We start from the raw sequence: 23,451 nt of genomic DNA, 5'->3' as shown, positions 1-23,451 counted from the left end.
GGAGGCTGCAGGCTTGTGGGTGCTGAACACTAGGTCACGGGACGTAAATCATCAGGGCCGTTTGTAGAACCCTGGCGGAAACTCCAGCAGCCAATCCAAGGCTGCTGGGTGAGCAAGGGTGATGACGGGTGGTTACAGTCACATTCTGGCTGTAGGGGCTTCAGATAAGGTTGGGGCCTGGGAGTGGTCACCAGCAGCTCAGAACACGTGTAAGAGTCCCTAAATTGGGCTTTCGGATGCCCCCTCCTTGGGGCATTCACGTAGATCCGGGAGGGCAGAGCTTGAAGAAAGGAGTGGGAGAGGCCCTAGAAATGCAGCGTAGGACACTGAAAGAATTATGAGCTTGTCTTTCCCGAACACACAATGGGAACCCTAAAGTATGACATACCCGTTTCATTTAGGAGTAAAATAAGATGGTTGAGAGTCGATTATAGCAGGCTTTTGGTATTTGCCATCTTATTAACCCTTGCTACAAAACCATGAGAGGGTTTATTATTATCTTTATTTTACAGCTGGGGAAACTAAGAGTCAATGAGGTTAGAGAATTTTCTGGAAGTGCTACAACTAAGGAATGAAGTTGGCACTGAACGCTGACTTCAAAGCCCACTTTTGCCTCACAACAGCATAATTACTCTCTTAAAAACTGTGCCCAGTGTGCCGGATGGAAACGGAGTCATCCTAATGAACCAACACCATTGTCCCTCTGAGCCTAGAGTGAGTTCTTTTCACTCGGCCCACGGCAAGCTTTTCCCCTCTCGTGGCTCTCCCCAGTCCCAGCAGACTAATCGAAGCCTGCTGAACCGCAGTGCTGCTGGGTGGCCTCCATCTGAGGGCAGCCTCCTCTGGAATAGGACAAATTAAGAGCGGCCAGATGGGGGCTCCCATCCATCTCTGCCTCGTGTGAATCTTTTTCCCTAGTTGGGGCAGCCCAAAGGAGAAAAGTTTGTGCCCACCTAGCTGAGGTAATTCAAGCTGCCGAGGAGCGAAGTAGTGTTAGAAATGATCCAGTTCATCTCCCTGCCCTGGGGGTGGTCTTTAAGGAAGATCTTAAATCCCTAGCGGTAGAAGGAATAAGGATCTAGAAGTCAGAAGACCTACCTCAATCACCAGTGACCGGAGGCAAGTAACTTAATCTCTCTGAGCCTTGTTTCCTTTTCTAAGGGTAACGATTCCTGCCCTGACTTTCTCACGCTGCCCTTCTAAGACTCTGATGAGGTGATGGGGGCCCTAGCATAGAAGATACCCAGACATGAGGCGTTTCTTCTCAAGGCTCTCTGGGAGAGAGTGAATGGTGTCTTTGTGTTAATTTATTTCTGTTTATTTACTCTGACTATTAGAAGGTCTTCTGGATGCCAGACTAAATCTCCCCCTGCAGTGTCCCCTGCAGTTATGCCTTCTGAGGTGATGGAGAACACAAGGCTGGAGCCATTCTAACAGCATGGGCTCCTTGCTCCTGGAAGGCTAAGTAAATCACCTTTGAAAGTGGACTGGATGACATGTTAATGCTTCCGACATTTAGGCAAACGTTTTACCTTCCCCTTAGGTCACTGTGAGATGAGAATTCCAGAAGATGAAAAAGGATGCTTGTTTTTTAAATAAGAAGCTTGAGGAAACCAAGACGGAGAGGAGGAAGCAAGCAAGCAGACTAGTCAGGGTGGAAACAAAAGGAGCAGCAAGCACGCTGATTCCACTCATGGCCACCATTGCCCAGGGGCCAGTCAGGGCAGGGAGTCAGCGCCCAGGTTTTGGAGTCATTCACGTTCACATGGACGCCAGCCTTGACTTTTATTAAATGTTGACCTTGTGTAATCATTGAATCTCTCCTAGACTCGGTTTCCTTATCCACTGGGAGTTAAATGAGATTCCATAGCGCCCCCCATGACCCACAGGAGGGCCACCCTCCATACTGTCCCCTTGACCCTCCTAGTGTTCATCCCTCTTTCAAGAGCCAGGACTGGAGCAAGTAAGTCCAAGGGGACGGCTTCAGGGCTGCTGGGAGGGAAGACTGTCCACACACTGGACTTTCTTCACAGTCATTGCTACTTTATTTGTTGTTGCCATGATTTTCTGACTTCAGAATATTTGTTTATGATAAGAAATGTGATATTAATGAACAGCATTAGAAAGTAGGAGGAAATGCTACATAGGCATATCTTACAATTCTGGCTTACTTTCTTCCAGATTTTTTAATGTATGTTTTAAGTGTAGTTGAGATCCTACATCATGTACATTGTTTTCTGGTATTTCACAGGACATTATAAGACAAACATCTGGTTATGCTGGTAAAGACTCTTCCAATATATCATGCAGCAGGCACATCATACTCCCTAGGGGGCCCACAGCAGTCCCCATCGTTGAATACTTAGGTTGTCTCCAATCTCTCACTTTTGAGAGTAACATTGCAATATGATTATTTGTACATAAATCTTTCCATATTTGTAGATTTTCTTTGAGTAGAAGTGGAGCTAAAAGATGAATATATTTCAGGGTCTGAATGCAAACTACCCAGTTGCATTCCAGACAAGTTGAGCAAAGCCATTCCTGTTGGAACGACTCAGGAGTTCCTGCTTTGCCCTCACATCCTGCTCCCCTTGCTAATTCCGGAGGCAAAACAGGGCATTTGTTCTTGTTTAACTTTTTATTTTAAAATGATTTCAAATTTACAGAAAAGTTGCAAGAGAAGTAAAAGGCCCTCTTAACTACCTGTCGCCCAGACTGCTCAATTGTTAACATTGTGTCATATTTGCTTTGTCATTCTCTCTCAATAGATGTAGTGATATACATATATATTGCATGTGTAATGTAAATACATACATATATATAATTTTTTCTGGGTCATGTGGGAGCACCCCTTTATATCTAAATACTTTAGTATATATTTCATAAGAACAAAGTCATTCTCATGTAGTATGATTAGCAAAATCAGAAAATTTACATTGATAAATACTATATCTAAACTGAAGACCTTAAATTTCACCCATTGTCCTTAATAGCCAACCCCCCCAAATCTAGTTCTACATTCAATCCAAAATCATGTGTATTACATTTATTTGTCATTTCTCTTTAGTGTCCTTTAAATGGAACAATTCTCTCAGCCTTACTTTGTCTTTCATGACCATGACATTTTTTGGAAAGGACAAGCCAAGATATTTCTTTTTTTTTTTTTTAAAGATTTTATTCATTTGACAGAGAGAGAGACAGCGAGAGAGGGAACACAAGCAGCGGGAGTGGGAGAGGGAGAAGCAGGCTTCCCGCGGATCAGGGAGCCCGATGCGGGGCTCGATCCCAGGACCCTGGGATCATGACCTGAGCCGAAGGCAGACGCTTAACGACTGAGCCACCCAGGCGCCCCCAAGCCAAGATATTTCTAAAATGTCCCTCAATTTGGTTTTTTTCTGATGTTTCCTCATGATTAGATTAAGGTTAAGCATTCTGGGCAGGAATACACATAAGTGATACTGTACCGATCTAAAGGTATCGTAGTGGGGGTACATGATGTGGGCTTGTCCCACTAGCAGTGAGCTCAACCTCAGTCTCTTGATGAAGCTGCTATCTGGGTTTCTCCACTGGAAGGTTACTATTTAATAAGTAATTTCTGGGGACATACTTTGAGACTGTGTGAGTATTCTGTTCTTCATTAAAGGTTCACTTACTGGTTTTCGCATACATTGACGATCCTTATTTGAAGCAATGAGTGGTGACTTTCTAATGCCATCATTCCTTCCACATTTGTTAGTCAGCATTTTGTTTCAAGGGAAAGTTGTCTTCATTCTTCCCCATTTGTTTACTCTTTGAGTTACTTACATCAGTATGGACTCAGGGCTTCTTACTTTCTTCAGTCTGTTCATGTTATTTACTTTGAAGCTCAAATCAGCTCAGATTGAGCCAGTGGGAGACCCTCTGCACTGGCTCCTATGTCCTTTGACACATCATTCTGTGAGCACTACTTTCTGACACCAGATGTCACAAGATTCTCTTGTGTTTACTTCGATTCCTTTTAGAGGAGAACGCTATGTAGAGACCAAGAGCTGGATGCTAGGTTTGCTTACTGCTCCTGGGCTGTCACTTCTCAGTCCTTCCAGCAGCCACAGAGCTAGGAAATACGTGTATGTATGTGTACACATATGTATACATTAAATGTATACAAAATCATATACATATATGTAATATAAATGCACACATATTAATATGGCATTTCTTTATAAAGTGGAATTCTTATTATTACTTAGGTCAAACATTTTCCCAAATGTTTATGTGGACATTGTGTGGCTCTTTTGCCCATTTATCTATTAGAGTCTTTGTATTTTTATTCCTTTAGGTATATTTTTAAATACAAATATTCGGCAAAACACTACATTTGTGGTAAGTACTTTAGCAAATTCATTACTTGACTTTTTATTTCTGGTTGCAGAGATTTCTCATTTTTTGAAGTTAGAACTATAATCAACTTTTGTAATTTGTTCCATTGTTTTGAGCTATTAAAGTCCTCCCCCAGCCAAAGATTTGATATTTACTTCTATTTTCTTCTTTTTCCATTAATCTATTTAATCAACTTGGAATATATTGTGGCAAATGGTATGAGATGAGGACCTGAATTGCTTTGGTATTTTTTCCAAGTAGCTAAACCAATTGTTGTAGCACCTCTTATTATATAATCCTTCCCTTCATCACTGATTTATCATTGTTGTTTTTAGAAATTGCTTTTGTATCTCCATCTGGCCAGGTGGTTTTTATAGAGATTTCAGAGTAAACTGTTTTTCTCTCCTAATCTCACATAATTTAGAATCTTGGATAAAGAGCATACAGGCTAAGCATTTGGCCTCTGCACTAAAGCCAGGCTCCCTGGATTCAAACCCAGTCCACAGCTTCTGCACCTGTAAAATGGAAATATAATTGTACCTATCTCATAGGTTATTATGAGGATTAAATGAGTCAAAACACTTACAGTGCTTACAGTGGTACTTAGCACATGGAAGAACCCAATAAATGTTAGTCATTATTACTTTTGTTACTGTTTCAATGTTAACTCCTTTATTTCTCAGATTTCTGAGGCTCAGAAATGTGTGATGACTGCCCGAGGTCACACACCCCCAGCCTTCTCACACGTGTGCAAGGAAGGTGGGTTCCTTTTCACATCTCCTACTCAGGTAGAGTCCCATGACCTGTGCTTTTAACTTGTGCAGTTCCTACTATGAGAGTGACAGGGATGGAGGGAGGGAGGGAGGGAGCAAGAGGGGCGAGTGCAGTTCAAACAGTGTGGGTGATACCATCCACCTCTACACTCAGCAAACGCATGCCCCTCTAAAAGTGGGGAGATACCAACCAGCTGTTCACCTAGTCTTTCTTAGCTCCAGTGAGCCTTTCAAAGAGATAGCATCTCACCACTTTGGGTGGGTTGCCAGTGTTTAAAGATGGGTATTTTTCCAAATAATGGCTGGCCCCTAAATGCAAACCAACTACTGTATTTCCACCTGGGGCTCAACTGCCCCAGCAACAGACTTCTAATCTGAATGAAGCAAAACCAGCTGCTATGGCCTTCCTGAGAAGTGGATACCACTCTGAAGCCTGTACTTTCTTAAAGGATTCGTGGGGGATTTTTTTTTTTTTGTAGTACAAAGACCATGATAGTCATGTCATAGGCACCTAACTGGTACTTTGTTTTGTCTTAGGTCTTCCCCCTCTCTAATTCTATTCTCCAAAGTAACCATAAGGTGCATACGGACCATATCTTTCTCATGCCTAAAACTTCTTACCATGTCCCCATTTTCACACAACTACATGGCATCCATAGCTAGTGAACATAAATGTTTTCCTCTTATCAAAATGCTAAAAGCAAGATTTTTTTTTTTTTTTTTTTTTAGATTTGAAGAGCCTAAGGTGACAAGGCAGGGTAGATAATGTGACATGTGCATCACTTCCCTGATGCCGGCCCTGAAGGCACTATCTATTGATGAGGGTGGGCACCCGGTGACTCGCTGTCTTGATGGGGGGCCTGGCACTGGCCGGCACACCGCTACCACAGATGAAGGGAGTCTTTCGCGATGAGCAAGTTTCCATACTTGAGGATGGCAAGCAACCATTAGAGTATGGAGACAGCACTTAACTCTGGCTAACACACCATGGAGTTCTATGTGTTTGAAAATTTATAATAATTGAACAGTAGAAAATGTTGATGCTATTATTCCACTAATCAAAACCATTCTGAAGCTATGCAGAGGAAAAGGACGTGATTCTGGTAGAGAAGACAGGCAGACGTTGAAATGCAGTCATTAAGCCAGTGGCACCTATCAGGGCCTGTGGTGTCTGCCCATTGACTATGGCCAGGGGGCGACCCAAGGGACAAGGGTGCCGTCATACAGCAACGCTGCCTGCAGGCATGCTCTTTAGCTCTCTGTCACAAAACAGCACACCTGACGAACGCCCAACCTGGGGTTGCTCCTGAACAAACCACTCTGAGAGGTAAGAATAGAACAAGGATGACAACAAGCAGGACTGGTTTGTACGCAAACCCACTTGGTCCCAGATGAGGCACCGCATTGCTCTTTAGTCATTCCGTGGAGGCTGCAAGGAGTGGTCTTGTCTACCTGCACTGTCAAAGCGTACGCTGCAGCTGATCAATGGCACAATAGGAAGACACATGAACAGTCCACTAAAAATGACTTTCTAATTGGGACGACACCATAAAAGCCCCCATTTAGTCATCACTGTCGAGTCACACCAAGATGGTAAATAAATGGCCTGAGAACAGACCAAGTGGTGTTTATTCACTCTGTTTCCAACTTCCATGAAACTCATCTGTCAAACCGCATGCCCACCTATGGATTCCATATGAAGCTTCTCACACCGGTTTGAAGATTGCCGATCTGTCCATGTTCCCTTGCATTCCTAATGTCTTTCCTAAGGTGACTGGACAAGAGTAGGCAACTGACAATCTGGCCTGCCTTTGGAGCTCAGGCTCATCCATCTCTACCTTCAGCTCATTTCAATGCCCATTCTGGGGACAGAACTAAGTGACAACTGTTGACACATTAAAAGGGATGAAAATGCTGGAATCATGGTAACTTTATTGCTATGATAACGTCTGAGAACATACGTTAAACCTAGGCACAGAGCCCCACTGGGCAGACGCTATTCCCCGAGGGGAGCAGAATATCCACGAGGACGTTCTGCTGCCCAGATGCCAAGAAGAAAGAACTAGGCAGACCATCTTGAGAAATCCAGGCCTCTTCAATAAACCTACAAAGCTCAGGGATGATTGAAGGGGCAACCGATATCACAGCTAGCATCCTCTCGACTCTCCATGTGTGGAGAGAAAAGGGTCAAGCAGGCTTACCTCTTTGATAGACCTAACAAGATTGCTCTTTTGGCTGAGGTGCTATCAAAATTCTCCTCGGCAAAGAACTGGTCTCCTATCTAGGGCATCTGGAAGATGTGTTTTCCTAAGGAATAATTACATGATCTCATCTTTTGAATTAGCTATTCAGGATGACAGGCCATAGGTGAAGGAGAAAGATAAGGTCAGAGGAAGCATCCAAAGATGCCAGGTTTCAGGGATAACCTCACCTCCTAGGGCTTTCACTCTACCAGTTCTAGTCACGTTCATTGTCTTCTTCTGAATCCATCTTCCTTTATGAGTACATATAATGAAGCAACTGAACTTTCATCTTGCTTTTGACATGGCAACCCTCCAAGGTCACTATCTTTCTTCCAGTGAAACTGCTGCATCACCCCCTGCCCCCTTCTCTTTCCCAGTCATGCTCCAACCAGCAGTGTCACTGAGTGACCTTCACCAATCAGGTTCACGCGTTCTAAACTCCTGCCCACATCTCACAATACCTCTTAGAACTAAGGTCATCCTTGTAGTCTGTTAGAAATGGATGGAGTGTGATGGTCATCTGGTCAAAAACTGTCCTTCTAGAGTGGACCAGTTAACTTACAAGGCCATGGAACTAGTTACTGACAGAATCAGAAAGAAGTCCCAGAACTCTTGACTCCACGAATGAACTTCATCTTCTTTGTGTAGAAACAGGAAGAGGGGCAACCTCATCAGTCACTCAATCAACTGAATATTTTCTGGTTAGTGGTATATGCCTGGCAGTGTGTTCACTTTGTAATATTTGCAAAGGAAGTATGAGTATAGTGTGCAACGAGTACAAAGAATTTGTAAAGCTACTGAAAAAGCAAGAGGAACAGACATCCAACAACCAGGATCTGAGTCTCCAGGGACAGGTCTGGGCTTCCCCTTTTTTGTGATTTAAACAAAATAGAAGCTTACTTCTTCCCTCTTATATAAAAATCTGGAGGTAAACAGTTGTTCCATATAATTTATACATACCAGATGCTGCCAATTCACCATTTATACATCTCCAGGGTATAGACCCCCTATCCATGGGCCAAGACGGCAGCCAGAGCTCCAGCCATCACATGTTTGGCAGAGGATGAAGAAAGAAACAAAGAGTGATGGAGGAAGGGCAAGAATGGGTCTTAGAGGGTAACTAATGTCTCTGCCACAGAATTATCGAGAGAATGTTCACCAAATCATGAGCCTCCTGGAGCCCCTGAGCTTGCATATTTTTAGAAAGTTTCCTGAAGAGTTGTTCCTGCACACCCTACTTAAGGACAATTAGACTAGATCACATCTCAGTCACCTTTCAGTCACAAGCCATTCCAAGTGACATGAAATGGAAAGAGATCAATGAGGTATCACATTAGGCTGTGTTTCAGGCAGTAAGTCCAGTGAGCTGATCAATGTAACCAGGCCTTAAGGAGTGGTGAAATAGGGACTGGGCCCCCAAGGCCAAGAACTATGGTAAAGAGCTGCAGGCAGTATTCACTAGAGACACAACATGTAGAGAGCTAAGAGGTAGGCGTCATGCCTGATTAAATTCGTGGAAAATAGTCACTGGAGTCTAAGGGCAGTGGGGCGGCCCCTTCAAGTTGGCTGCCTGGGCCATCTTCAATGAGCCCAAGAACCTGCCTTTTCCAGGAAGAGGGACCTGGGGATTTCTGAGAATCCAGCCTCTTGGAGGCCCAGCTGAAGGTTCACTGCTTCCCAAAGTATGGTCCCCAAACCTCTGCATCAAAATTGTAGGAGAGCTCATCAAAATGCAGATGCCTAGGCCCCACTTCAGATTTATTTAACCACATTAAAATTCTATAACATACAGTTAATTTTTTTTAATTTGTAGTATTTACAGGATTCCCAGGTGATATTTAATGAATATGAGCTCAGTGTTCCCTCTCAGAAAGTTCCCTCTGAAAGACATACCATTTGGCCTTTATCCCCTTAAACTGCACTCCTGCCCCCCAACCAGCTTCTCTTTCTCTAGCTCCCTCTCCTCCTTCACTCTTCTTCTTTCCTTTCTCCCTGCCTCTTTTAGTCCTTCCCTCAAAATCCCCTCTGAAAAACTTAATAATGAAAAACAAAATGTTCCTCCTGAAACATGGCTAAGGTGGGACTCGCTGCCCCTGAGCCCCTCACGTGTCCTTCCCCCACGGTGACCAGCAGAGGGCGCAAAGGGCCGGATGTCTGCTGTGAACAGTGCAGGAGGACCCCCTGGGAAAGCCAGCAGCAGACACAGAGTGGGCACCTGTGTCCTTCTTCAGCCTCCTCCTCCTCCCCGGTCCAGGGAAAATCTGCTGCCCACAGAGCCCAGGACTGAGTGCCCCTAAGTAAGAGGTCAGGGCAATGCCACCCTGACCACATGGCCAGGACTGGTCTTACTCACAAGTGGAGTTGGCAGCTATTACAGGACTTGAAAGAAAGCAGGATAAAACCTGTTTGCCCTCAAAAGGGACGAAAGTGAAACTAACATTATTGAGCGTTCTTCTGGGTGTCAGGCTCTGTGCTGTGCTCCTAATGTGCAGAATTTCACTTAATCCCTGGGTTACAAATCATACAGTGGGAGCCCAGAGAGGTTGTAGAACTCATCCATGTTCACACTAGTGAGGATCAGGATTTGATATCTATCTTTCAGAACCCATATTCCTTCCAATAAACCTTATACCAGGACCCAAAAAAGAAAAAAAAAAAAATGCAACCATTAGACAATTACTTGTTAGGGATTATCTGCAAGAGTCCTACAGAGGTGCCCCATTAGTGAACTAATCTACTATTTTGTGACCGAGTATTCTTACTGCATCAGGAAGTTTAGTGGATAATTTTCCAATGTGAAAGGAGCTCAGAGGAAATGGACTGGAATTAGCGTCAGAGGCAGGCAGAGGTTGCTCAGGAAGGGCTTTACAGAGAGGTTGGGTGCTCTGGACACCAGGTGGCACAGAGTGGGGGGCAGAAGGGAGCTGGGGCAGGGCAGTGCACCTGCCCCCCTCATAGCACTGCACAAGGCTCTCAGATGGCAAAACTCTTGGGAAAGAGTCCATGCCCAGGTGGAGTTTTGGAACCAGACCTGGGCTTAAATGTGCATGACCTTGAGTCAGTCATTTCACTTCTCTGAACCTGGGCTTTCTCATCTGTAGAAATGGAGGTGACAGTTGCCTTCTCATGGGGTAGTGGTGAGGATTCCATAGCCAACGCAGAAGTGCCCAGCACAGTGCCTGGTGTGTAGGAGGTGTGCAATAGCTTTTTTTTCGTGGGTTCATCAGATGGAGAGCAGGACAAAGACAGTGGCAGGCCACGCAGAGAGACCCAGCTCAGCTCCCCAGGACCAGTGCCCCAGCTCTCCCAGCACCCTGCCATGCAGGCCCAACGAGGAGGTGATTTATGGAGGCCTGTTTATTTCCTTTTCATATTGTTAATGACCTTTGGAGTCTAGCGGCAAGTCTGCCCTATTTCCTACTTCAGACAGAGGCGCAGAGCAGAAAAGCAGCTGAAAGCATCAGGATCCTGGCAACGCGCCTTCTCCAACAGGTGCAGGCTGAAGGAGGCAGTTTCCTGGGCAGGAAGGGCCTCAGTGGCTCTGAGCAGCAGGAAGGGTTGGGGGTGCTGTGTGTTCCTCATGCACATATGAAACTGCCTTGGGCAAACATGGGGGCAAATCCAGCATGTCAGCCGAGTACATGCTCAGATGCTCCTGGGCAAAGTGGCTGGGCAAGGAGGTTGAGGCTAGTCCCTTCCTGGTCCATTGAAATGAGAACATGAAAAATGGAAAACCTCCAAAAAGCAAAACCAATAAAGCAATGAACACTTGCCGGACTCCCCCAGGTGTCCGCTGCCCTGTGAGGTATTTGTATGTCTTCTGCAAGGTCCATGGGGGCCCAGGGATGTCCGCCCCATGCTCCACTCTTCTGAGGGAAACTGAGGCTACTGTGAGTCACTGTCAAGCGTCAGAGCTGGGACTTGCACTCATATTTTTAGACTTGGAGAGAAGGATTGACAGTTCTCTGGACACTTGGGTTATATATAGAGCCAACTGGCTTGCTTTCAAATGGAAACGTCCAGACTGGCGACACAAGCCAGACTCACCAGCAATGGAAAGGGCCTGGGCGAGAAGGGCTCGGGTCTCATGTGCTCTTGACCTTCCTTCACCACCACTACCCCACTCCAAGCCTCCACCCATTTGGCTCTGCTTGGATACAGGAGGAGGGGTGCTCCCACACGGAGACAGAAGGTCCAACCCTCGGCCCCCACAGATGGTCTGAAGGGCGCCTCCAGAAACTTACCCAAACCCGACTCTCCACAAAGCCCTATTCAACCTCTGCTAGGGTCCCTCCTGAGTTAGTGCAGTTTCCCCTAGTCTGTTGTGAGATACAACCTAGGAAAGAGAAGCATGAGGAGCCACTGGGAAGTAAGTTGTGAGGTGAGCTGGTTATCACTGAGCAAAGAGGCTAGCGTCTTGAGGGCCGGACGGGCGCAGGTTCGGGGCAGAACGTTCAGCCCGACCCCACCTTACTCACTGCTTTAGCCCCAGAACTTAACGTAGTTCCTGCCTGACACCCGGCAGGTGCTCAGTATTTACCGACTCACCAGAACCGCAGGGGGCGGGGACAGGGCCAGCACAGGAGGGTGGGCTTCGGGGCTGTGGGCAGCTTGTGATCCTCCTCCAGCTCAGTTCCAGATGGCTCTACTCTCCGCCCACACACAGCACCCAAGCACGCCCCTGGATCCCACCACCGCTTTCCTACTCCACAGAATGAGGCTGGACTCCTCCCCGCCGTCCTCGCCAACAGCAGCCTCGGTGGGGGCCACAACCCTACTTGGCCCCTGGAAGAGCCAAGCTCAGCAGCATTGCCACCAATGAAGGCTGCTTGGGTGTTTTTTGTTTTTGGGGGTTTTTTCTGGATTGTGAGCTTAAAGAACAACTTCTAAACTTCAAATTTACTTAGAAATGTGATTTACCAGATTGAGAAGATGGAGGAAGGTCTGCCGGAAAAAGAGCTGCAGCTGTGTTTGGCTGTCTTCTGCATGTGTGCGGAGAAGCGGGGAGGGAGACAGGAGGCAGGGGTAAGGAGATGGAGGAGAGCAGTCACACAGAGCCGGCTAGAAAGACTCGAGAGCAGGGCTGGACCAAAGTGCAGGTGCACGGTGAGGACCTTCGGAACGGGCAGTCTGGTGAGGATATGCCAAACGGAGGCAATCCTCTCTTGCCTCCTCAGGCTTGTTCGGAGCTCAAATGGGATGGTGCAGTTGGGAGGGATTTGAGACTCTACAGCTGCACAAGAGCGTGGAGCATCGTGACCATCAGGGAACATGGGGGCACCTCACAGTAGCTGGCTACATCGTCCCTGGAGTTAATGTGCTGTCCCCCTCCTGGTCCTCGGTCGGCCCTCTAGTTCCTGCGTGTAGGGACACCATTCCTACTTTCATTAAAAACAGAAACCATAATCTGGCGTGGCTCCAGAACCACCTGTGATTCACCAGGCTGCACCTTGTGAGCAAGTGTGACCTTCCCAGGTCCTCCAGCACGGCTCCTTGCTCACCCTCAGAGCAGGCACATTTGCATGGCAAATACCGTGCAGTGGTAAACAATATGCACATGCAAGTGTAAGGCAACTCAACCAAAAGTGCGGATTAAATTGATTTCTTAATAATCCTCTATAAATAAATGGGTTTTAGCTCTTGAACAAAATAAGATGCCTCAGCAGCTGCATGTCACTCTGATAGCTCTGGCCAATCTGAGACACCTCCCGGCCACTCAGCGGTCCCTCAGAGGTGGAAGATTCTCTGACTGTACACACCCAGGTCCCCTCAGGATGTAACACAGACTTGATCTGCACTATTCCTTGGAGGCAGGAACCAGGTACTATTGCAACATAATCCGACTTTGCTCTCTTCTGCCTCAGGGTCTTTGCATGAGCTGTTTGTGGATTAAATGAGATTATGTGTGCCAAGCACTCAGCATCTGCCTCCAGATGGTGACACAGCTGCTTATTTTTCCTCATTCAAGTCTCAGCTCCAATGGCACCTCCTCAGACAGCTCTTAGCCCCCATCCCGTATGATTTTACTTTCTTCATAGCCTATATCACAATCTGAAACTATCTTGTTCATTTCCTCGTTTCCTGGCTTAATTGTCTGTTCCCTGCACGCGTCCCACACTCACACAGAAAGGTAAGCTCCACCTTACTCACTGCTTTAGCCCCAGAACTTAACGTAGTTCCTGCCTGACACCCAGCAGGTGCTCAGTATTTACTGACTCACCAGAATTAATTAATTAACGAATTCATCCATGTCAACACAAGGCTAAGCCATGTTGCATTAAATCATCCTGTCAGGCCTAGAAGGTGGGTGTAAGTCCCCATTTTCTGGGTGGGGAACGAAGGTCCTGACCTACCTTGCTAGCAATGGGGTCCCATGCCTCTACTGCCTTCACTGGGGGACCGGAGGCAGAATCCATCCTGTCATAGTCGGGGACAGAGGGACTGAGGTGCTGCTGGCACCTGCCCCTTCCCCCACCACACTCGTCGAAACCAGAAAGAGGTCCCCTGGGAAGGGTGGGAGGATCTGAGCAGCCATCAGGGCTGTGGCTGGCTACAGGGACCCTGGCGGCCTGAGCTGGGCCCAGCAGGCAGCCTCTGTTGGCCGGATGACCAGGCTGTGCCTCCCACACCTTTAATTTCCAGTCATGCAGTGGCTGTAAACCTGCGATTCCAGGCGGCAGCTTCAGCCATCCGGAGCCTCACACAGCTGCTGCTACAGCAGACATGGCCATTGAAACCTTCCTCCGATCCACGGATTCTGGGGGAACTAGCAGATCTGGCTGTCACCCAGGACCTGTACGTGTCCTGGAGCCCTGAGTGTGTGCGGAGGGGGGCTGGGGGAGGGCACGGGAGGGGGTGCAGACAGGCTCGGGTTTTCAAGCACATTGGGAATGTTGTCCTCCTTGCCTTCTGCTTCTGCCCCTAGCTGCCTTGGCCTAAATGCCTGACCGAGGCTGCAAACCTCAGAGATGAGCTTAATTAATACAGTCCTTCTCTCAAGGGGTGCTGTGCCCTGAGGGTGGGTCACAGAGAAAGGCAGCCTTAGAGGGGGCCGATGGCAACCCAGAAAGGTCCTCGTGCACCCAAGGAGGGAAGAGAGCCCAGGGGCATGGGCCCCCCTTCTCCCTCCACTGCTCCTTATAGTATCCGTAAACGCCACAGGCACGGTAACCAGAAGAGCGGGGGCCCAAGGGTGACGGATCACAAGCGCATCCCGCTAATTACAATAATTGCTATTTAATGCTCTGTGTGTATTTCCTCAGACTAAGAGTGCATACGCAGTGCCTGAATAAGACATGGTGGTATTGGATATTTGGGTATTTGCTGTTTTCTTTTTTACTAAAAAATATATATTCAACAAACGCATAGGAAATAAATGAAAGCAAGGCCGAGACCACCACACAGGGCAGAGCCGGGGGCTGTTCGGCTGCCTGGAATAAGGTTAAGGCTGGGAGGCTGGGATTCGGGAGCTTGGATCCCACAGGGCCTGGAGTCCAGGATTTGAGTGCAGGCACTGACGAACCACTGGAAATCCAATTTTTCTGCTCAGTTTGGAGCCAGGTGCCCAGGGGGTCAGTAACAATGGGGCTTGTCCTTGGGCAGGGGACACACCCAGTGGCCTGAGCACTGGACCAGCTAGAAGTAGAATCCCCAGAGGGGCAGGGGGCAGAGCTGGGACTGGCTGTCTGAGAAGGGAAAGGAAACACGTGATGGCAGAGTTAAGAGACCATCCTGCAGCAAAACCCCGAGGGGACCGGCGCTGCAGAGGGGCGGGGAGCTGGTGCCAAGACCAGAATAGCTCACGGGGCTTCCTCAGCCCTGGGAAGCGGTTTGTATTTTCCCTGAAACGCTGAAATGACTCAAGCATAAGGAAATGAAATGTCTGGCCGGAACCTCCCGTGTCAGGGGGTGCCTCCCTGAGCTGTCCCAGGATCCGGCCCCGGGCCCCTGAGCACTCCTGCAACCTTCCCTCCCAGGGAATGCTCAACCCTCCCCAGCCCAGCGCACCACCTGCCAGCCCCCAACACTTGTAGACATGTTAGATCAGAGTGAAATCCATAGCAAGAGCAAACCAAGGAATCAAAGAAATGCCAATGGAGCGTCCAACAGGGGGAAGAAGACAAGGCCTGCTTTTAGAGGCGGACGCAGGTCTGTGTTGAGACCTCAGGGAAATGAGCAGCAGCTACGCCCCCAGGTCCGAGGCTCACCCTCTGGGGACCCCGGAGTCCAGCCAACCAGGGCTGCCGGGCCCTTTTCCCAAGGAGCAAAAGAGGTCCAGGGAGCAAGGGGTGTCAGGAGCCTGGAGCCACGCAGGACAGCCCGCCTGCTTCCTGGACTGCTGTGTGGAAAAGGATCCATCCCTGCATGGTTCCCGGCAGCTGCATATCACATAGGCTGTCGTGGCGAGGGGAGAGAGCCCACGAGGCTTCAGGGACCCACAGTGACCCCTGCCTGGCCAGGGCAGGTGACAGAGCTCTTGATACACCACGGGATACGGGCACTATTCTCAAGGAGGGGACCCTGTGAACCTAACGTTCCCAGGAAAGAACTGGTGTCAGAGACTTACAAGCACCCCTCTGGAGACTGAGGATTAGTCCCTTGGGAAGATATCACTATTATCAGAAAAGGAGCTCAATTCTGAATTTCTCAGTCCTTGTTCCAGAGAGTAGAACTCAGAGGAGTAGGCTTGCCCGAGTTCCTCCCTCCCTCTCTCCTTCGCTCCTTCTCTCCATCTCTCTCCCTTGGGGCACCTACTTCCGGCCAGGCACTGCTCTACCTAGGTACTACTGCATGAGCGTCTGCCTGCCATGGGGGAACTGGGAACTCATCCATGCCCCGAGTCCCTACCTGTGTCCCAGCAGCCACTCTGCCTCCTCGGTTGTCTGAGACCCTCGGCAACAGGTGTCTAGACTATGAGCCCCTGGAGGGCAGGAGCCACATCCTTACAGACTGTGTGGCCCTGTGCCCGACACACTGCCTGACAGAGAGAGGGCACCTGAAGAAGGTGAGCGGCCCGTGGAAGGATAGACGAACGACACCTCTTTTTGGCCTGCACCGTGAACCTGAGAATAAGGACCGATTTATCCCAGTGTCATTGAATCTGTCTGCCCTTGGTCTTCATCCAGGAAGGAAGGTTCTTGTGACATGGTGCTGCGCTACAGCTCAACAGGGCAGGCCAACACCGTGAGAGTCCCCCCAGCTGTCACCTCGCTGAAATCATTGTTGAAGTGTCCACAGAGTAAGATGTCTCCTCCGACTTGCAGCCACCTGTCAGGTCTGTAATTACACTTGGTGCCTTGAAGAAAACTTTTTCTGATTGTGTGGGTTCCAGCTCCAGAAGGAGACTCAACTGGGGGGCCTACAGAAAAGTCTTTAAACACCTCATGAATCTGATTTAGGGGAAGTCAATTAGGCCAGAACAACTTGCGCTTTCCCAGTCATTGCTAGTTACAAACAAGCCACTGGTACCCACCAGCCCCACTCCCCACCCTAAGCAAACCTTCCAGTACGTCTTGGGATCCCCTACCCCACTGCTGTCCACTTCCTGCCTTCATAGCACACGTAGGTGGCACATTTCCTCAGGGCTCAGCCACCCTGAGCTTCTCCCCATTAATTAAAACATGATGTCAGTTATTTATTCCTTTGAATGAGTTGAAGTCACTGTGTGATCACCTCTCCCAAGGCTGGTTTCAGTTCAATTATGAAATGAAAGGCGATCATGTCTTTCTCTCTGCTCTCCTGAAATCTCTTCAGCAAAGAGGCCTGAGGAGTAACAGCCATCCCCTCCAGAACTGGCCTCTCTCTCCTCTCTGTAGCCAACCGTCAGCAGGACCCGTCCTCATAGTGCTCATGCCCTCCAAGACATTTCTTCTGTTCAGCAGGATTCAGATGCAGCAAATACTTATTTACTGAGTTCCTTTTATGTTTAAAACATTTTTTTAATTTAAAAAATTATGGAAAATATACATAAATATAAAATTTACCATATTAATCAGTTCTAAGTGTACAATCCAGTAGCATTAAGCACATCCACAGTGCTGTGCAACCATTCTCCAGACTCTTACCTTGCAAAACAGATAGTACCCATTAAACAACTCCTCCGTCTCCCCTCCTCCAGCCCCTCCTCACCACCATCTCACTTTCTGTCTCTCTCACTTTGACTACTCCAGATACCTCATACAAGTGGAATAATACAGTACTTGTCTTTTTGTGACTGGCTTATTTCACTCAGCATAATGTCCTCAAGGTTCCTCGATGCGGTAGCTTGTGTCAGAATTTCCTTCCTTTCTAAGGCTAAAGAGTAGTCCATGGTATGTATAGACCATTGTTTATCCATTCATCCATCAGTGGACGCTTGGATTGCTTTCACCTTCTGGCTATTGTGAATAATGCTGCTATGAACATGGGTGTACAAATATCTCTTTGAAACACTGCCTTCCATTCTTTTGGATATACATCCGGAAGTAGGATTGCTAGATAGTATGGTAGGTCTGTTTTAAATTTTTGAGGAACCGCCATACTGTTTTCCATCACAGCTGCACCATTTTACCTTCCCATCGACAGCGCATGAGGATTCCAGTGTCTCCACATCCTCACCAACACTTGAGTTTTTTTCTGTTTGTTTTGGTTTGGTTTTGGGGTGGAAGGTAATGATATCCTCTCATGTTTTAGGCACTGTGCTGAGTGCTTGGCACACATAATCTTATTTAATCCACAAAATCACACTGACACTCAGTAGATGGCCACTTTCTTCCCTGTATCATTGGCCATCGTTTTACACATGTATGCATGTCTCTCTACTGGCAACCAGCTCTCTCGATAGCAAGAACATATATATATGCACAGTCATACCGGGTGCCAGGAAGGCCTTGACTTAGCAGAAGCTCGGTCATTTCTGTTGGTGAACTAATGAGTTAATAGCGTTTCAGGCATCAATAAGTAGTTGGGGACATCTCTTTGGCCACAGGGGTCTCCAGGGATCTGATCTTATAGATGCTCCTCTAGCCATGCCTGAGCCTGTGGCCTGGCATTTTATACAGGACTAACAAGGGCTTTCTTCACCAGCTAAACCAGACTTTCCAAAATGACCTGTTCTATGTGAGCATTATATGTTGGTTCTGTTTTGGCTTGTGCATGAAGCAGATACCCAAAAGGAGTGCCCTATAGTACGTACCTGACAAAAATTTTTCCCCCAACAAAAATAATAGCCAACACTTCTGAATGTTTCCCACATGCCCTGCATGTTACACACACTGACCAATATAATTCTCATAACAACCCACTGAGGTCGGTATGATTATCCCCATTTTACAGATGAGAAAACTGAGGTCTCGGAGGAACACAGGCACTTTCACAAGGTCCCATGGCTAGGAGATAGCAAAGCTGGGATGTGATACCAGAGCCCATGCTCTTAATTGCTCTGAATGTGTCCAGCTTTGGGGGTCTGCCCCAGGTTAGAGGAAGTTGAATAGGCCCAGACCCCATTCTCTTAATGGAGCTAGTGACCTCCTGGGTTAGCACACAGGGCCCCCAGTCACCTCTCTGTCCACAAAGGCCCTGTCCTCTGATAATAGCTCATGGCTTGTGTTTATTCTCACCCTCAGAGCTGGTTCTGGAGAAGCCAAGAGAGTCTTATGTACAAAGAACTGTAACACTGATCTTCCTGTTGATGAGAAGAGGTTCCCAGGGTTAGAGAACATTAAGGGACTTTAGCCAAAAAGCCATGTATTCTTAGAGCACTCTTACTCTAGATGTAAGTATAATCTCAGATTTCCGTTCTGGGGAAGCAAGCAGAAGCTCTTTTAATTGTATTTTAAATCTAATCATTCATTCATTCATTTGCTCAGTCAGCTGTATAGACATGCCTAAAATAATGTCCAGAACTTAATCTTTGCTCAATAGATTTTCTTCCTTTCCACCCCCCCTCCCATAAGCCCTTCTGGGGAGGCTGACTGAGGCACCCCTACAGCTCTGGGTTAGGCTCAGAGAGCAAGAGGTCTGCCTTCATTTCTTTCCTCGATGGGAACTGCCGGCGGCATAAAGGACTGCAAGAGCCTATTCTTTCCCCTCGTAAGTCAAACACACTGACAGCACAGCTTCCTAATCAAGAAGGCAAGAAGGGCGGGTAGCTGGAAGGAAAAATACAAGAATATGTGACATGCTTACCTGGGCACTCATCAGTGGAGTTGATGAAGGCTGGCCCCGTGCTGTCAAAATTCAATCTTAAGCAAACAGTCATTTCTCCCTCATTTCCAGATTATTGGTACAAAGAAAAGCAGACAGTCACGGATGATATCCATCAAGGGAGGGGCAGGGATTCATGCTTGCCCAAATCCTCCAGATAAGTAAGGAAAAGATGACCACTCCTTTGGTGCTCATCTGTGTTTAAGCATTTGGAGTTCCAAGAAGACACTCCATGAAAAATTATCGATGTAGAAGAATAGGTTGAAGGCAAGTTTGAGGGGGATAAGGAGGATGTGCCCTTTTCCCTCATATATCCATCACGGGAAAGGTTATCCCATGAGGGGTCAAAAAGATCTCACCCTTTTCACTTGGGAGAAGTCACACCTCTGTGTTTCCTTTTGCAAAAGCAAGATGGCAGTTGGGGGTGAGGGAAGGGGAGCACTCTTCCTACATTACTCTACACTGAGAAAAATTCATACTGGTGGAACCACTTTATAAAACTGGCAATAATAAAGCTAAATATACACATACCTGATGACTCAGGAATTCCACTCCTAAAAATTACACTTAAATGAAGTACATGCATATGTTTCCTATTTTTTAAAAAACCAACCAAATATCCATCAATAGCAGACTGGATATAAACACTGTGGTTTATTCATACTATGGAATACTATTCACCAATGAATATGAGCAAACAACAACTTCAGGCAATAGAATAGATGAATCTCAAAAGAACTCTGAGGGGAGAAAGCTAGACCCAAAGGTACATACTGTATTTATATAAAGTACAAAAAAAGGGCAGAACGGAGCTATGCAGTTAGAAGTCAGGATAGTGGTTAGGGGAGAAGGGGACAGTGACTGGAAGGAGACACAAGGGGTGCAACTAATGCTGTATTTCTTGATCTGGGTGCTGGCTACACAGTGTTGACTTAGTGAAAACTCATCAAGCTGCACTGGACACTTACAGCTTCTGCATTTTGCCATATTCATGTTATAGTTCAATAAAATTTGTATTTATTTATTTTAAAATATCAGATCATGGACATGGGGAATTTTGAACTCTCAAAAAGAAAAGAAAAAAAAACCTCAGTAAGATAAAAATTTGATCCAAAGGTAACCCCTATTGGATCATGTTCTTAGGCATCTGAATATATGAGCAACACAGCAGGTCTCAAGAATAAGAGAAAGTGGGGGCTTCAGGCCCTCTGGCTCCTCAGAGAGAGCAGGTAACATGGTTAGATTTCCTAACATTGTTGCCAGCCCCAAAGAGACCAAGAAGGGGGAGGAGAAAGCATAGTAGGGGCTGAGCCCTCCAGAAAGATGGACGGCATCCAAAGCTGGGGCCCTGTGCCCATTGAGTCACAGCAGGCAGGAGGCTGTTGATTTTCCCTGTAGCCTCTCTGGCCATAAGAAAGACGCATGGCATGTGATGGAACTGCTTTGATGGTAATTGTTTCCTGCTCAGACAGGGAGGCGATAGATCATCTCAGGGGAGGCTCCTTAATTGAAAAAGTGTCAATAGATAAAGAGCAATAAAAGCTTTTTCAGCTGAAAGCCTGGTTTCCTTAGCCCCATCTGCTTCATTCTCAACCAACCTGCTAATGCTGCTTCACCAGGAAGGGCCCTCCTGGGTCCTCTTAGCTCTTACCTGACAGACCTGTTTCCTGAGGGAGGGAGGGAGGCAAGGAGCAGGAGTTTATGTCGGAGGACAAGGCCTCCACTTCCTTTAAGTCAGGAAAAGCCACTCCCCAGGTCTCTGAATCGATGTTCTGAGTGAACCAATGAAACCAAATGTTGTCCCAAACTGTCATTTAGTTTATCCTCACTGATTACAGGGATGAGCTTTTTTTTTTTCCCTTGGGGATTTTCTAGGCCCTTAATCTTAGGTTACTCCTCTTTCCAAAGACCTCTGAGCTAGTTTTCTGTTGAGTAGTTTCCTATCAGGGGTGCCAGGAGAAATCAAAGCCCCCACTTCACTTTGTGAGCAGTTTTGAAGAAACTCTTTTGGGGTGGGGAGGAAGTAAAGACTGAATTATCACCTACAATGAGGTTTGGGGATGACCAGTATCTTCACGGATTAACTCACCCTACAGAATGTACTGGACACCCACCACGTGCTAAGGATCATGCTCCCCTTTTAGCCTGGCTTGACTGATAGTCACTTAGCCTGTCTTGAGCAGAGGCTCAAATCCTTGGGAACAGACTGGAGAACGAGGAGCTGGATGAGGGGCTAAATGGATTCAGAGCGGCTTTGTCACACCCACAGAGCTTTGATTAATGGTTTCCCCGTAAACTGAAAAGGTGGTCTCTGTGCTCCGTGTAGCAATCCTGTACAACATTTCTATCAAACCGTGATATACAGAATTGTAACTCAGATGAAGATGTAGACACACTCAAAGCTAGGAAGGAGAGTGGGTGAGGAAGTCAGGATTTGATATCTCAATATCCAATAGACTAATTCAACATTCTGAATCATAATGAAGTTTATGGTAAATTTCTGGGTTCAGGTTAAACAAATTTACCTAACTTCAAGAATGGGGAGATCTTGTTCAACCCCTATTCCTATAAAAAAAAATCTAGAGGATTTAGGAGACCATAGCCTTTTTTTTTAAGGCAAGAATATGTCGTGATGGTTAAAATATGACATTGGGCTACGGTATTGGATAAATGGAGGTCAGAAGAGAAAATAAAGTTTCTACACCCCTCTCTGGGCAGACCACCAACAGTACCATGTCTAGTGTGGGCATCACTCTGAAAAGTTACTGTGAGCTCAAAGGAAGATGCACAGGATGGTGAGGGGTCTGGAAGCCAACACAGGAGCATTTGAAGCAACTGAGGATGATCACAGGAAGTTCAGGTAGCAACAGAAAGTTCAAATTCACTTTCAAATTCTTAAAGTATTATTAGAAGAGGGATTTACACTTGAGTCTTGTAATATGAGTGAGCAGAATGAGGGCCAATGAATACGTTAGAGGGATTTTCTTTTTCTTAATAGAAGGAGGAATTTCCAATAATCACAGAGTTTGGACCACACAATAGCTGGTGTGTGGCCCCCCACCCAGACACTTGTCCCCACTGCACTGAAGAATTTTTAAGTCCTTTTCATCCTGTAGGATTGGGGCTAACCTAGATGACCTCGAGTCTCTTTTAATGGCCACAGTCAATAATGAATGCAGGTAACCACTTACTCAGCTTTTCTTCATGCTCCTTGTCATGAGTTGTCACTCGAGACATGGAGGGGATGTGAGGGACTGGTGGTTCCCAGAGGCATGGCTTCCGGCTATTTTCCATATATGCCCATGAGACACCCTGGCATTGTGTGGAACTGTTCCCAGAGAGCAACAACTCCACCCTCTTGTATTGCACAGTGGACAGTGAGGAATATTCCAAACCCTCATAATTTGCATTGTCCCAAAGAGCCTTTGCAGCCTGATCATCCTGCTTTTCTATTGGGGTGGAATGGAAGATACACATAAACATAAAATGTACCATTTGAACCACGATTAAGCGTATGATGTGGTAGCATTAAGTGCCTTCCCATTGTTATGCAACCGCCGCCACCATCCATCTCCAGAACTTGCAGCCTACTTTTCAATGCCATCATGAAATTAAAAAACTATTCCCCAAGCCGTCTCTAGTTTTAGCAGCCAGGTACTAGATGCCGTGGCTTTCTCTGCAGGCCCACCATGGCTATAACCATCCCTCCATGTGCACACTGCATTTCTAGTTAAATAAGCTTCTGATGTCTGACACAGAGCAAGTAGAAGGGGTCTTGCCTGTCACTGGTTCTGGGTGAACATGTGACCCCCACCCCCCTATGCTTCCCACATATAAGTTGCCTTCTGTGTGCTTTGGTAGAGAAGATGGCTTAGGAAGCCTCTTCTTACGTT

The 23,451-nt window shown here is 46.9% G+C and overlaps 1 protein-coding gene across 12 annotated transcripts in view; it reads right to left on the bottom strand.

The window, feature by feature from the left end:
* CACNA1C (calcium voltage-gated channel subunit alpha1 C) overlaps positions 1-23,451 on the bottom strand; it is a 643,199-nt gene that overhangs the window by 373,590 nt on the left and 246,158 nt on the right. The window lies entirely within an intron of this gene.

Source organism: Neomonachus schauinslandi, chromosome 5 (assembly GCF_002201575.2).
Source record: "Neomonachus schauinslandi chromosome 5, ASM220157v2, whole genome shotgun sequence".
NCBI classification, from domain to species: domain Eukaryota; kingdom Metazoa; phylum Chordata; class Mammalia; order Carnivora; family Phocidae; genus Neomonachus; species Neomonachus schauinslandi.
This window is presented reverse-complemented; position numbering and strand designations above follow the sequence as displayed.